This window comes from Rattus norvegicus, chromosome 7, assembly GCF_036323735.1.
Source record: "Rattus norvegicus strain BN/NHsdMcwi chromosome 7, GRCr8, whole genome shotgun sequence".
NCBI lineage: Eukaryota > Metazoa > Chordata > Mammalia > Rodentia > Muridae > Rattus > Rattus norvegicus.
The window spans coordinates 35,230,981-35,243,329 of NC_086025.1; the positions used below are offsets into that span (position 1 = coordinate 35,230,981).

At 38.7% G+C, this 12,349-nt stretch overlaps 1 long non-coding RNA gene across 1 annotated transcript in view; it reads right to left on the minus strand.

Moving 5' to 3' along the window:
• Window positions 1-1,764: 1,764 nt before the first annotated feature.
• The window catches only part of LOC134479667 (uncharacterized), a 51,265-nt gene continuing 40,680 nt past the window's right edge, over window positions 1,765-12,349 (minus strand). Inside the window, exons 5-6 of the long non-coding RNA XR_010053255.1 lie at window positions 5,312-7,388; window positions 1,765-4,220 (exon numbers count right to left, since the gene is read on the minus strand). This is a non-coding gene — a long non-coding RNA (uncharacterized LOC134479667). The remainder of the gene's footprint in view (window positions 4,221-5,311; window positions 7,389-12,349) is intronic.

Sequence of the window (12,349 nt, forward strand, 5' to 3'; positions counted from 1 at the left end):
CCATCCACTGAGATCCTCCTTACTCAGTCCTTCAGCGTTCGCTGGTATCTAGTGCTCAGTCACTGGCTCAGGGTTTGGCTTCCCCTTCCTATCGTCTCCAGCCATCATCTTAGGGGCTTTCACTGCCTACTTCCCAAGTCTGTGATCCATCCCTTCTGTTTCAGTGTCTCTTATCCGAGCACTGGGGTCTTGATTCTCTGCTTGACTTTCTCATGACTGACCTTTCTCCCAGGCCTGGAGATGTGGATGGATAAGGCAGAAGAGGTAAGGGTAAGAATTGTCTTTGTGCTGTGTGACAACAAAAATTGAGTAACTCATGCTCGCCAGCAAAGACAAGGGAAGTAAGGTAGGTGTGAAATATCAAAAAAAATGGAGGGTAAGATTAGTCTGGAGGGTAAGATTAGTCTGACAGATATTATATATATATGAAAGTAATCAAGGTGTGTATCATTCTCTTAGCTGTCTACAAGTGCACTCACTTCTCACATTCCATTCATATCTACATCCCAGGCTTCTAACATAGCCCGGAGACTCCCCATCCCTTCCTTAATATTTTGTGGTGAAGAATGGAAAGAAGGATCTAGTGATCCAGGAGAAGAAAAGACTCGCCTCAGGCTAGAGCTGGGGAAAATGAGAAATACCCGGACTAAGCTTATCTTAAGGGCTGGAGTGACAGCAGAATGTGATGGGGTGAGAAAGAGAAAACTATAGCAGGTTACAAAAGAGCTGCATGGGAAAGAAGGCAGAACTGAAAAATTGATGAGCCTTCTGCATATTTTTCATGGAAAGCCAATGGAGGGGGTGGAGGGAGAGAGGAAGAGAGAGAGGGGGAGGGAGGGAGAGAGAGAGAGAGAGAGAGAGAGAGAGAGAGAGAGAGAGAGAGAGACCCTGTGTCCTATGTTTTACTTGGGGTGCAAATCACATTGTTGACAATATCAGTTGAATGATCTGAAATATAGTGTTCAGGTTTCATATCAGACAATACATTAGACTATTTCAGGTCATTGGTTTAACTTGTTCCATGGAGTAAAATCAGCCAGATCTCCTGTGAACAGAGAGCAGAGGAGACATTGAGCCAAACTGGGTAGCTGTAATATCCCACTGCTGCTAGTCTATAGAGTTCCAGTCCCTCACCTAGATCAACCCAACCATCTGTTTCCATGGGCTTGCTCCCAAGCAACCAAATGCAGTTGGAGGAAATTGGCTCTAACCTAGACTTATGAATTTCAAGTTCAGCTGGACAGTCTGTGCCATTCAGCAATTCTTTTACTTATCCATGATTGGTTTTCTTTTTTATTTCCTACAGCAACTATGCCAACATTTTATCTTTTTTTTTTTTTTTTTAGGATTCTCACCCATGCATGTATGTGTTCTAAAACCATGTACTAAAAACTTAGTATATACAATGAGTTTTTCAGGGGTTTATAGAAAATAAAAATAATTACAAGTTCTTTAAACTGCTTTTCATTAAAAAGGTGGAATTTGTTGCCCTTCCTTTGAACCTGATCTAGGGATTATGATCTCTTTGAGCCAATGAAATGCGTCAAAAATATGATTTGTACCACTTTCAAGCAAGGTTTTGGGGATTCCTACAATTTCTTCTTACCCTCTTGGGAACCAAGAACACAATGTTCCAAAGCTCCGATTTATGTGGCTTACCCATGGATAACAGAAAACTTGGATGGAGACACTGGTCAACTTAGCCATCATAGCAGAGACCAGCCAGCTACTACCTGAATGCAGCCAGTTGACCAAGCCGAGACAAAATGAAGTGGCAATCCTAGATTTCAGTATCTGTGGATCAAATGCACAGCCCTTGTATCTGAGCTGTGACTTGCTCTTGTGATTCATTTCATGTGAATTCCCAGATTTATGTACCAGGCCACCTAACTTCTGATAGAAAACACAAGATCTTAGTGGCTTTATACAATGCTGGCTTAGTATTTTCTCTTTTACATCCATCCAGCTGCTTCTTAGCTTTTTAAGGCCATAGCATTCCTCAACACCCAGAGGAAATCAACTGTGCTTCTGGAATGAAGATGCTATGTGACCAGCTGTGTTATATCCATGGTCTTCCCCGTCAAGGACTACAGCACCTTAAACCGTGAGCCAAATAAACCCATCCTTCCTAAGTTACCCCTTGTGTGGTATTTAGCCAGAGAAGGCAGTCATATACCAAATACAGAAAATGGGTTCTGCATATAGATGCTGCTGTTGTAACTAAGGCAGACAGAAGGTAAGTCTTGCTCTCATATCTATTGCCATGAATTCAAATAGCCATGTCTAAATGCAAGAATGATTTGAAGGTAGCATGTGTGCCCAGGAAGACAAGAGAATTAGTATTAGTGCATACCAAGAGGTTTGCCATGGTCCACTCTTCTGCTCACCAAGTGGACTATTGTCTCTTTTCCAAAGAGGTTTCCTTTTGGAGAAGTCAGCCCTGAAAATCATTCAACTCAAAGTCTAGTACTGCTGGGTTATGTGTAGTTCACTCTATTGGGTCAGCAATTTACATAATGGAAAGCACTCTTCAAAAAATGTGTGTGTGTGTGTGTGTGTGTGTGGTGGGGGAGGTGCCGAAACAGAAGCTCACACTGGAAAAAAAATCAAAGGTCAGCCTGGGTAATTTAGAGAAAATGTCTCTCAAAATAGAAGGAAAACGGAAGACTAAGGAAGCACCTCAACGACAGAGCACCTGTCAGCACACACGAGGTCCTCGACAAAACCTTAGTCCAGAGAGATATTCGATTAAGGTAATGACCAGTCTTCTTAAATCCACTAGAAGTGAAAGTAATATCGTAAGCTTAAAATTTACCCCCACCTCCAAAAAGAGTCAAGGTTCTGGGATCTACTTGGCAGCAGGTCAGTTTGGTCAAACAACTTTCCCATTTACAAAAAATTGGAGAATGTTTGTGTGTACACACATGCATATGCATGTGAGTGTGTGTGTGTGTGTGTGTGTATGTTTATAGGTATATTATAAATGGGGATATCTTCTAAAGGAATTGAGTGCTACATAATAACTAAACGCCTACTACAGTTCTACTAAGGAATCTAAGACTTTAAATACATTCCCAGGTTTACACTAGAGTTTTGGTTTTTTTGGTTTTTTTTTTTTTTGGTTTTTTTTTTAGATTTCAACACAATTTCCCCCGCCCCTCCTGCCACACGCACATGAGCATGTAGTGGGGTGGGTGTATAGCTTAAGAAAGACTGTAAATCATGTTCAAGCCTAACTCCTAAACAGTAATGAAAATCTTCCTGTGCCTGAGTCCCTCAGATGCAGAAGTCACTTTTTTCTTGGTGATTTAATCGCTTCCTCCCATTTAATTACTTTGAGGATTAACTGTGGGCAAACGTATTCCAATAATAGGCCAATCTACAAAGAACAGGAAGTTTCCCCACAGTCCCAAGGGAAATTTAGCACTTGCAACTGTAACTCTGCATAACAGTTCTCATGTTTCCTTTAGCCTTTAAGCCATGTGTGTCACCTTGCCTGTTTGAGTGTTAAAAAAAAAAAAAAAAAGTCGCAGGTTTCGCTGTTTACATGCAGTCATTTGTACACAATTTCTGGCGGCAGCAAAGATGACTCTTCTTAATCCAGGCCATACAGGAAGCTATTTCTTTCCAAATCAAGTCATTAATGCTTAAACAAGCAAACACTGCAGCCAAGAGTAAAATCAATTTGCAAAACGCAAAGGCTTTTTTCCAAACACTCCAGCAGTCGCTGGGGAAGACGCTTTCACAAATCCAGTGCTGGAGAGAGTATTAGAGTATTAGGTTCGGTTGATCCTATTTTTCTAGTTGGATTTATTTTATTTGAGAGTCAAGGTGATTAATAGTATTGAATGCTATCGGGAATGTTTCACCTCTATAAGAAATGCCCTTTCTGCCAAATAACAAGGGAAGAAATCGGTCCATTGCCGGTGACCTTCACGTGACCTCTTCGGCAAGCGTGTCTGGGAATCTTCCAATGACTGAGTACACTCTGACAGCTGTTTCCAAACTTTGCTGCTGCGCATTAGAACAACCTGGGGAGCCTTTAAAAACGCTAGTATTCAGGCTGCACCCATCCCAATTAAATCACAGTGTCTATGGGCTGAGTGCCAAGCATCAAAGCGCTATAGTGCTCCCCAGATGTTTGGAATATTCAGCAGAAGCTGGGAGCAGCCTCTGCTCAGTCACATCTCTAACTCTGGCTGCTTCAGGGTGATAAAGTCCTAGGAGAAAGAATGAAAAAGAAGTTATTTCTCTATCATCCAGGAAACCCTGGATGTATAATTATTAAAATAGAGGGAAGTACTACATCTACAGCCCTAGAATAGTTTATGTCCTTTGATCTACATGTTATAATTTGTAAACCTGTTTTAAAGAGATAGAGACACAAAAGTTCAATGATGCCCATAGTAGTATTAATTAAACTTTAAGGGTTAAACATGTCAGTTTGCCACGGCTTAGTGAATTAAGAAATAATTTACAATTAAATACAAGTTTCTTTTTTTAATGACATTAAAAAGTTCTCCTGATATAATATTAAGTTGAAAACGGAAATGTGTATGTAGTCCTTGATATACATTGGCATCTATAGAATATATCTTATGCACATATTAGAGTTGAATTGTATGCATGGACAGATACATGGAAGTAATTCTCAAGGCAAAAGGAGAGACCAATAAGGTCACATTTCAAAGGAGAATCGGTGTTTACACTGAGCAGTGCTATGCATCACTAAGAGAACCAGCTCCTTATTCTGTCCTGCTCCCATGTTCAGCAGACTGTATGAGCTATTCATTTAAAAGTATAGTTAAGACACTCCAGAAAATTATGCACGTGCATGCTCAGAGAGTAAAAACTCATGGAATGCATAAGTGAATGCGACTTCATTACTTGGACAATCCAATGCTGTTGTTTGTTGCACATTCTTTGACATTGTGCGTGAATGCTCACACCTGCACACTCACAGGAAGGCAACTTTGTCAAAATAGCAAACTCCCCGGCCCCTAGCTCAGGCTTCTGAGACTTCGTTAGTTACTAAAAATAAATATTAGGTTTATGAGAAAAACTTAAACAGTGCTGAAGAGAAGAATAAAAATTCAGTGGACATTCCAGGGATTAAGTAGATCCATCTTTAACATATAACATTTCATTTTTAGTTAATCAGAATTTCTGAATAACCTTGATTACCTAATCCTGTTTACCTAATAATACATATTATCTGATATTTCAAAGAAAAATTGATGCATTTAAATTAAGTATTCCATTGGCCTAATTCTTTCTTTAAATAAACAACCAGAAAGCTTGGTTGGGTTACCATCAGTGGCATAACTTCGTCATTTACACAGTAGTTCAATACAGGAGTGAAAGGTAACACCTCCCATCTGAGGTCCATGTCATCTGTTTGGGCCTGAGAGTCTTCTCCTTGGGCTAAATAAATAAATAGTGAAACAGAAAGCAAACTATGTTCATGAATAGAGCAAGGACCCAGCAGTTGGGTGTGGGGTATTTATTCCTGTCTATCTCTATCATACAATCCAGGCCAACCAAGTACATGTGTTCAAATCCAAAAATATTAACAAGATGTAATTAACATGTAGAAATGCTGGAAGATTACTAGATTATAGGGGTAGAACTGTGCCAGATGGGATTAGTGCCCTGATAGAAGAAAACCATGTGTGTGAGGAGAAGGCCATCTACTAGCAAGAAGTAAAGATGGACATGGATCATGAACTCCACAGCCTCTAACACAGCAACCCATTTCAACCCAGTCTCTGATCCAACAGCAGTCCTAGTGAACCACGACACATTCCAGCAGCAAGAAGTAGACACTGGTCTCTATCTAGATGTACTTCTGGTTAAGCAGAGTGTCACTGAAATAGTGCCGTCTTACAGGTGTAAGGCATGGATCTGAGAAAGTGAGCTAGTTACCTTTGCTCTGCGTTATTTGTAATAGGAGTGTGGTCCCTTTGAATATCAGTTCTAAATGGCTCAACCAATCACAGTTCTCGAGGCCCTAGTTTGTCTTGGGTCTTATTTTTGTCTTGTATATGAAATTTGTATGAGTAATTTCAGGTTCAAATTGTAACATCAGGTCACTGACATTTCCGTGTGTGTGTGTGTGTGTGTGTGTGTGTAAAATTCTTTCTCTACCCAGAGTTGTAAAATAGCACGAACATTCTCAGTTATTTTGATGCTAGGGTACTGTTTTGCTTTTCATCCTTATGCTCAATCTAGAATCGTGGAGAACCTTCTGTTTCATTCTGCATTGCCTACACATGAATGGTCATGATACTTTCATATTGTAATACTAATCACTGTCTCCTAAGGCCGTGATTCATCTCGATTTACCTCAGGTGGATATCAGCTTCGGGGTTGATTCTCCTTGCTGTCTATTCACCTTATAGCACCTTCTTTTCAGCTCTTTAAAACCTCTCAGTGAACTCAACATTTGTTCCTCAGTTGTCAGGTTTTCTCCCACCTCCGTTGTTGGAAGACTGTCTATTCCTCTCTATCTTCCTTATGGGAGATTTATATTGCATCTAGGTTCTTCATTCTGCTTGACTAATTGTTTGTCAGGAATAGTATGTGCTTACAGGGGTCTGGAGACACATCTCAGCAGGTACAAGTATTTGTTACTCTTCCGGAAGTCCTGAGTTCAGTTCCCAGAACCCATAAGGCAGCCCCCAGGAGCACCTAACTCCAGCTCTAGGAGACTCAGTGCCCTATTCTGCACCCCATGAACACTGTCACATCCATGCCTCACACTCATATAAACAAATGAAAGTAAAACCAATCTTTAATATATATAATATTTAATAATCTGTTACTATGTTAACAGATAATTTCCATGATTTCTAAGGTTCTCTAATCATAATTCCACATACTGCTTTGCAGAAATGTCATTTGAATAAAGATCACTTGTATTCCCTCCATTTTAACAGAGATATCGCATGTCTTGAAGATTCTCTTCCACTGGGCTTGGACGACCTGAGTTTCAGTTCCCACAATTCAGTTAAGAACCCAAGGTGAGGGAGCTGGAAAGATAGGTCAGTGGCTAAGAGCATTGACTGCTCTTCCAGAGGTCCTGAGTTCAATTCTCAGCAACCACACGGTGGCTCACAACCATCTGTAATGAGTCCCAGTGCCCTCTTCTGGTGTGTCTGAAGACAGCAACAGTGTACTCACATACATTAAATAAATAAATAAATAAATAAATAAATAAATAAATAAATAAATCTTTAAAAAAAACCACAGGATGAGTACAGTCCTGTGCAGTTGCAACTTCATCAATAGCAAGATGAGAAAGAGAGACAGGCAGATCCTGGGGCACTGTGGTCCAGCTAGTCAGTTATCCTGGCCCATGTGGCAAAGCACCTGGTCAATGAGAGTCTCTGTTAAAAAAAAAAAAAAAAGGAAAATGTCATCTTACAACCATCACTGAGCATTGTCTTCTGACTTCCAACATGCTCAAATCCTCAGTACTCCAATATCGCAAACATACATACACACACACACACACACACACACACACACACACACACACACACAAACACACACACACAGAGGTGGTTCCTTCATTAAAATAATATCAGTCATCCATACTTGTAGAAATAGACTTTTTTGGTCTTCCCTAGTACATCTTGTAACTCAAACATACTCAGTTACAAATCAGGCAACAAACATATACACAGCCAGGGATCACTGCTGGGAAAGAGGTCGAACTTGATCTGCTCAGACCCATTTCTGCTCTGGGAAGCACATGCCCTCATGAGGCTGACTCACACATTATGACCAGTCTATTTTTACATCTTTACTTTCATAGCCCGGATGAGTCTGGTATAACTCTATTACAATCTTACAATCATTTGAACACTATTGTCTAAGTCCATTACCATACACTGTTGTTGAGATAAATATGTTCTATGGTGGTATGGAAAATATCTAAAAATACTGTCCTTGAATGATAATCAAAAATATGAAGTCATTTTCTATTTCTGTAAGACAGACTACTGCTCTCTATGATGAGATGCTAGCAAACATCCGTGCTTAAGAAAAACAACACCTAGTAGTTTCTTTGATCTATGTTCACCTTATGCCTTTTTTTCTTTTCTTTGCCAGAGCTGGGAGAATTTTTCAGTTGTGTATAGAAAGAGAGACAGAGATGTGTCATCAGTGACCACGTGGCATAAGCAAAGCGCTGATCCTGCCTTATCTAAAATTTTCACAAAGTTCATGGGCATTTTACCTCTAGTGTGATACCCATAGCCAAGGTCAGCCTACAGTCATTTGCTAAAATATTATTTAAAATTCAGTTTAGTTAACAAATACAGAAAAGTAACCTATGACACACAAGGAACTCTCCTAGGAAAGGCAGCAGTGATGGAATGTAGACAGTCCTCGTAAAAAGATGAAACACGCTGTTTTAATATATTGCCTTTTAATTTGTCTTATATTTTGGTGGCTAGAACTAACCCAGGGCACAGTCCGTGTTAGAGAAAAGCTTATGTCATCCCATCTTAAAGCTCTGCTGTTTCAACAGCCACACTGTAGGATTAACTCCTAATGTATAATGAATTGTACTCCCTTTAACTTTAAAGAATCACCTTCAGACTCAAGCTTATCCAAGGTCTCCTCCTTAGCATGAATGTGCCATCAGTCTTGGTGTCCTACATGGTTCAGCTCAAGCTTGAAGACTTCCTGGTCTTATTAGACAGCCTTCCTTATTTTTATTTCAAACCATATGTAACCTCATCTATGCAACTGTGTTCAAGTTGCTTCAGCATCCTTTCCCTTCTGGGATTTGTGGAGTTTGGGTCTAAGTATATTATTTTAATATTACTATATCATCATCTTTTCCAATTTATTTATAGGAACTTCAAGCTATGGACATACTTACCTATTTCCGTAACAGTAGACAATTGGTTGCTCATAATAATATTGGTTAATTATTTTTAAAACAAAAGATCAATTCTACATTCAAACACGTTGAACCATTGCTTTATAGATTAATTTGCTGGGTAGAACATTTATTTCCAGGGACTGCTGTTTATTGCTGATAAATATAGCTTGCTGATTTAAGCTCTTTACCTGACTCTAACCCTGCTGTGCAATCTACAGAAGCAAGAAGCTTTGGAGTGACATAGGCAGGTAACGGTAACGTGCTGAATGCATTCAGTAAGCTCTTATTGTGAGCACTGTGATCAGATAATGAAGCAACCACTGTTAACTCAAGGTCAAATGTTCCTTAATCTAAAAACAATCTCTAAATAGCATAAGAAGGGCTTTAACTTTAGTATCCACTGCATTTGAAGCTGTGTTTCATCTCTCTACAGAATAAAGTCAATAATATGAGAATCATAAACCAAGCAGGACTGCAAATCCTCTTAGGCTACCTGCTGGAAAGCAAGTGAGTGGGAGAAAGCACTGTTTCCAAATGTCACAATTGTGAAGAACTGAAAGGCAGTTCATAGGTTGATCACTGTATGTGAGCAGTAGTCAAACAATGTTATTTAATGAGGAACGTGTTCTCCACTCATTTCCTGAATCTTCAATTGAGCATTCCAGGAAACTAGTTGAGTGGAAAAGGCCAAAGATATGCAAGGTTAAAATTAGGTTTATTGATCATAATTTAAATTGGATAATTTGTATATATGTATTCAAAGAGAATTTTTCTAGCTCCTCCTATACCTTTAATTACTGAGAATCTTAAAAGAGAAAAAGAAAAAAGAAAACCTCAATGCTCCCATTTCTGTAATGGGTTTTATTTCCCCGAATACTATGTATTTGATACTAGCATGCATTCCGACAATTAACAGAAGGAAGCAGTCATCTGAATGCCTTAAGTAAACAACAGAATATCAACATCAGTTCGTTAGAGACAAAGAATCTATGCAATAATACTTCACGACTTCGCTGTGTACAGCATCAACTTGGAATCATGTAAAAACATAGCTTCCTGGTCATCAACTTTTGAGACAGCCTTGGCAATTCTAAAACACATTCAAGCTTGCCAGTTCTTAAGGTTCAATGAGCAGTGCATTGTTCATACAGAACTTCTAAAGGGGGGATGAAGATGAGGGAAACTTGAAAATGGATTTTCTGATTTATTTCTTTATGTCCCGTTCTTATTGATGTACACTGACATAACAAACCTCTTTAGAAAAGAAACTATGGAGTGTGTGGTTTATCCTTTTGATATATAAAACACAACAGAAATGCAAAATAATGGCTTACACTTTTTACTAAGCTCTGTACTAACAATGGATTCCCTATTGATTTACTCAAGGACTATGTGTCTATTCTTCTTACTGTGGCAAGTCAACAAATATACCACCCCAAGACTATTGAGAAAAAATAAGTATAACCAATCATAACACCCAGGTTCAATCAGGTTCAGAAGTAGTCAGGTTCAGAAAGCAGTGTTTTAAATTGGGAATCCACTCAGAATAATGTCTTCTCATTGTAGTGCTCAGAAATTAGCATATGTACTCAAAATGCTGACTCAGACTTTGGACAGGCCATTTACCTTTCTGAGTTCAAACTCCATTAAAGCTTTTAATAAAACTCTGGGGGAAATTCCATTGCCATACAATGAAATTCCATTACGTATGGTTGGTTTTGGCTCCCGAGTCAGCAATAAAACATAGCAAGTGACATTTCCTTTCATTTTGTTCCTGAGGCTTGCCTATGACATTACTGTTTATGTGTTTTTCAAGGATAGTATTTCCACCTAAAAATGTTTCTAATTTTGTTCTTCAAGAAGTCCTAAAAATAGGTACACTCGTATTGTTATTATGTCATTGTGTGTTAAAATTAAGTAAAAGCAATTATCTTGGTTAACAGTATCCATAAATAGTTTGCATTTATGGTGTTAAAAATACCAAGGAAAAACCTTTTAGCAGAAAGGTTTTTTTTTCTGAAGTCCTGCAAGAGGTTAAACTTGCAGTAATATTTCCGTGAGAACCCTAAACTGACACATCAATGTTTTAATATTTCTTAATTGTATAAAACATCACATACCAAAATTAATCAGACCTAAAGTCCATACAACTGAACAAGCATCTATAAAGTTATAACAGGCATTGGAAACAGAAGCTTTTGCATTAAATTTTATACTTTCAGTATCAAAAATGTTTTATGCACCCATCTACCACCAAAGGCAAAAAAAAAATTCTGTGACAGAATTAGAACCAGAAAAGTTATTGGCTCCATATCTTGATTCAAAACTCATGTCGAGTAGACTAATGGCAGCCGTCCTCTCCCAGCTGCAGCTAGCTTCATTTCCACATCCTCCTAGAATGTGGAGTCTTCAAAAGTTCCACATGGGCCCTTCTATAGATGTGAAGAGGTTTGAACATGTGGTATACTCAGTGAAGCTGAAGACTCGTCACAACTAAAACTGGGTTGACCTCAGAAGAGGCATTACAATGGGAAAGGAGTTTCACAAATCCAACCTATGGGTCCACTTATTTTAAACATTACTTGATAACACATATTCCCCATACAGGGAGGGGGGAAAAGAATTTTTGATTTTGCAATCATTGAAGTAAGCTTTGATCTAATTTAATAAAAAGAAGAATACGTTCATTGAATAGTTTAATTTATATATTTTATGTCTCAGTCTCATTTAAGGGATTCTTGAAGAGGATGGGTGGAGAAAGTAAGAGGCGGGAAAGCATAGGTAAGGCAAGGCTAGGCATGAAATCAATGGAGGGTGTCTGCTAATTTACAGCAGACAATAACTTAGGAGGCAGTAGAATATATCAGTTGGGTTCTTAACTGCTTGAATATTATTATACCAAACACAATTTAGTGCTGAAAAGGAGTTCAATTTCACTCATAGACATTTTTTTACCTTGTCAAAATAAGACTCATAAAAAGGCCTTTCCTTCTGAATGTACCATATTGTACAAAAGGATTATTATTTGGTATAAAAAATATACCCCTTTGCAAATTCCCTGAAGGCGTGGATGGCAGAATCATAAAGAGACCCTAGGAAGAGATTTAAAACAAAAGCATCAGATTGATATTGATGCTGAAAGTTGGAGGAGGGGACAGTTTGTAAACCATGACAATCAAACCAAAGACAATCTCTTTGTGTCACTGATCCCAAATCTGGCACAGGTAGAAGAATAAATATTTGTATGTGATGAAGGTTTGTCTGGCTAATTCCAGGAAGTCATGAGCAGCTAAAGACATAGCCCCAGAAATACATTACTAACAGCTTCACCTTACAAGAAACAGAGAATTGAAGGTGGTTACTTCCCAGAACTTAGTTTTGACCACTGATTAGTTCTGGTTGACAAGGTGGAAATGACAGAGTCCTTTGGGTACAGAAGAGCTGTCATAGCAT